The sequence below is a fragment of the Ursus maritimus genome, unplaced genomic scaffold (assembly GCF_017311325.1).
Source record: "Ursus maritimus isolate PB19 unplaced genomic scaffold, ASM1731132v1 scaffold_3, whole genome shotgun sequence".
NCBI lineage: Eukaryota > Metazoa > Chordata > Mammalia > Carnivora > Ursidae > Ursus > Ursus maritimus.
Window position 1 is genome coordinate 95,677,224 of NW_024425563.1, and position 4,154 is coordinate 95,681,377.

The following is a 4,154-nucleotide window of genomic DNA, read 5'->3' on the forward strand; positions in this document are numbered from 1 at the left end:
TCCACCCCAAGGCAAACCCAAGGCCCCCACCGTCCTGGGCTGCTGTGATTTATAAGAAATACAAAGTTGGTCTCCCCCCCCCCACACGGAGCACCTATAAAGCCCTTGGAATTCCCTAAGTGGAGGAGCAGAAAGGGGTCTCTTGTGATGCTAACGAGTTGATATGGGGTGGGCGGAGGCCCCCCTGACCTCGGGAGGGGAGGGGCTACAGGTTGAATCAATCACCAATGGCCAATGATTCATCGATCACATCCTTGCCATGAAACCCCCATAAAAACCCAAAAGGATGGGGCTGGAGAGCTCTGGGTTGGTGAGCACGTGGAGATGTGGGGACTGTGAACCCTGGGGGGCATAGGAGCCCCACGCCCTCTCTCCAGACCCCACCCCAGGCATGTCTCACATCTGTCTTTTATTACAAACCAATGATGTAGTGAGTAAACTGTCTCCCTGAGTTCTGTGAGCTGCTCCACGGACTTCAACAAACCCAGGGAGGGGCTGTGGGAACTTCTCGTCAGGAACCCATAGGTCAGAAGCACAGGTGACAGCCTCCTGGACTTTCAGGTGGCATCTGAAGTGGGGAGGGGCAGGCTTGTGGGTCTGAGCCCTCGATCTGTGGGTCAGCCCCCTCCTCATGACTGTAGCTCTAAACCACCCCTAAAATCCCATCAAAATCCCTCCCACGGAACTCTGGCTTCTCAGGCAGCTACTTGGTGCCCTCTTCCCAAAGCCATGAAACCCTGGGAAGCCTGTGGGCTGGAGTGTGCTGGGAGCCAGCTGGGGCCCCCGAGTGTTTATGCCGGAAACGTGGTGCCGGACGTGAACTTGCCACTGGTTAGACCCCGTTGCTCACGGAGGTAATTCTAAGGCAGGGACAAGATGCAGAGATCGGGTGGGCACCAGGGGGGCCATGGCCTGGCCTGGGTCTCAGCCCCAGAGGGGCCGTGACCCTGGCCCTTCCTCTTCACCAAGCGACCCCCCTCTAGATTTGCCCGGTACTGCTTTCGCTCCCTGCCTGAGGGTTCCAGTTCACCTCCATGTCTCTGCAAGTGTTCCCAGTACCCCCTAAAACGCCCTGAACACCTCTGCAGTCAGCTCCTTGTCCCCAAGCCCCTGGTCCCTCCTGCTGGCTCCGTCCCTCCTGCCCGGCCACCTCCTCTGGACGCCCCGGTGCATCCTGAGTGTGGAGCTCCCTGGGACACGGAGGCCACCGTCCCCGCCACCCAGATGTTCAGAGCCCCAGCACTGCTGCTGGGCGGCCATGTGGGGCTGGGTGATGCTTCCTCCTAGGTGTGGCAGGCCTTCATCTGGGCCCCAGACTAGTGACTAGTGCTTCCTGCTGGGGAGATTTGCTCTGGGCCACACCCCTGCCCACCCCCAGGAACGGCCACGCAGTGCTGGGCACCCTGCACACCCAGCACCTCCCACCTCTGCCCACAGCGGTTGTACTTCTGGGGAGAGCTTGCCACACCTCTCTCCTTGCCCCTGTCCCCACTCCCAGCAGGTCACTAGGGCAGTCCCAGTGTGCTCCCCGCCAAGTGCCAGATGTGTGTGGACCCCAGCTCTGGACTCTGTCTCGAGCCTGCACCCCACCAACTGCTAGTTCGCTAGTTCCCCTCCCTAGATTAACCTGGGCAGGTGGCTGGAGGGCTTGGTCAGGGCAGCAGAGGGGAGGTGGTCTCCAGAGAGGAGGGACTCTGGGGGTGAGCGCAGTGATGGGAAGACAGACCCTCTTGGGGAAGATGAACTTACACGTGTGCAGCCGGCAGCTGGCTCACGTCACAGCTCTGCGCGTGTGAGGCGACATGACCTTGTGTCTCTAAGTCGCATGCGACAGGTACATAGGCAGGTAAGAAGTCCATCACTGTGACTGGGGATTCCCTCCCCGTGAGCCACGCAGAGATGTCAGGAACAGCTCAGGAAGGGTCCCTGGCCACTAGCCCACAGGAGCCTGGTGCTAAGTGTCTTTCCCAGGTGTTCATTCCATGGATGCTGACCAGGGCCCGGGGCTTCCTCCAGGCGCTGTCCCGGGGCTGAGGGCCCCTGAGTATCCCACAGCATCTCCCATGGGCCACCCAGGGAGCCCGGCTCTCTCTCTGCCCCACACGAAGCTCCCTAGTCCCCAGCCTCACGCTCACCTGGGGAAGTGGAGCCTCTTTGCCAAGCCTGGGGGTGCCCCCTCCCATGCCGCCTCCTGGCCCCTCACATGTCTGGGACCACTCAGCATCCCCCTCCGATGATCCCACGCTCTGAAAGACAAATCACATTCCGGCAAATTCTGCTTTCCATTCAGCATCCGAAATGTCCACAAACCCAGGAACACAAATATTTGGCTACCTTCTTGAAAGAGAAAAAGTGTCTATACCATAGGGAACCAAACACGGTAATAGCTAGGTAAGTATGCCCCCAAACGTGTTCTGTCCCAGTGCACGTGGCAAGAGGCCCTCCAGCATTTCCCTTCCCGAGGCCACACAGAAGAACCGTCTGCCTTCTGACCCAACTAGTGTTCTGGAAAGCAAGGTAAGTGAATTATTTATTCAAATCAACACAGGCAGTGTTTAATGACCATGGACACACCAGTAACTCAATCTCCCCCAATAAGTAAATCAGGAATAAACGCCACCTATGGACGGGTGCTTGTAGAGAGAGCGTCCACGGGTACACACGTCACCTGTCCATATACAGTCAGACATCCAGAAACGCGCTCTCTGGTCCCGAGCCAACCGGGAGCAGCCGCGAAGAGATCCGGGACTGACGACCAGGCCAAATGGAACAGCATGTCACATAAAAGCACCTCGAAAGCCCCACTACACTCCTGGCTCTTCAGCCTCTGGTCCCCAGGGATCCAGGGAAAACGTCAGGTCTCTGAAGACAGAACTAGCCGGGAGGCCAGGACAAGCAAGCCGAGCACTCGCACTTGGGTCCCCAGAAGCAGATAACAGAACAGTGGGAAAGAGGCCTAAAGCAAGAGCACCTAAGAGGGCCAAGGGTTTCTAGGGCAGAACAGCACGAAACACGCAGGGCTGGGCGTATAGGGAGCAGAACCAAGGAGAACCGCAGGACGATCCGGCACGATCACTGGAGAAAGATGCAACACCGCTATTGACCATGCAAGGACGCTATCTGAGAGGACGGGAGGCCCGTCACAGGCAAGGAAGGGCCCAGAGAGGCCAAAACCTCCAGCTGAAGGACAAGTAAGCTCAGACCCCAGGCATCCGGAGTCAGCCTGCCCCCACGCCCCCCCCCACCCCGGGCAGGCCGGGAGTTCCTTGCATCCTAGAGTCCCATCCATGGTCCCGTTCTGCCTCCCTGCAGACCAGGAGCCAACGTGGTGTCCCCGTGGGGGTGGGGGGGGCCCTGGGGGGGGGGGGGGACGCAGCTGAGATGCCACCAGGGAAGTGGGGAGAGGGGGTCCAGAGCCTGCTTGCTGACTCTGTCGATTAATCTATTCTGCACACTTTATATAAATGGAATCCTACCACGTGTGACCTTCGGTGTCTGACTTCCTTTCCTAACCTGTTTCGCAAGCTCCCCCACACTCTAGTGCGGATCCACGTTCATTCCTCCCTGGGGCTGAAGGACTGTATGAACAGATGAGTTTTCTCTGAACCTTAGTGGATGGACATGGGGGCTGTTTCCACCTTCAAGCAATTGTGAATATCGCTGCCATGAGCACTCACCCACCCCTTCGTGTTGAAATACTTGTTCACACTCCCTTACAGTGTTCATCCCAAAGCGGAATTTCCGGGTCACAAGGATATCTGGAATTGTAATGGCCATTCTGGGGAAACTCGGACTTAGATAAACCCCCTTAAGGGGCACCCTTAAAGGAGAGGACCCCAAACCTCTCAGGGACAATGGAATGCATTCTTCGGTTGGTATGCAGAAGATTCCAAAAGACAAAAGGACTTCCAAAGCTGCTGGAAAGGATCCTTACAGCATGCAAATACAAGTCTTTAGTTAAAAAAAAAAAAAAAAAAAAAAAACTGGCCACCTGTGGTCGCGTGGCCACCAGCTCTTTAAGGCTCCTGTCTGTCCCCCCACACTGGGTCCCTGCAGGAGCCCCCAGCCCCATCCTGCAGGCCCTGAGCAAGGCTGGGAGAAGTCCTCTGTGCTCCTCCCTCCCAGCACCCGGCGGTCGCTGGTCCAAGATGCAC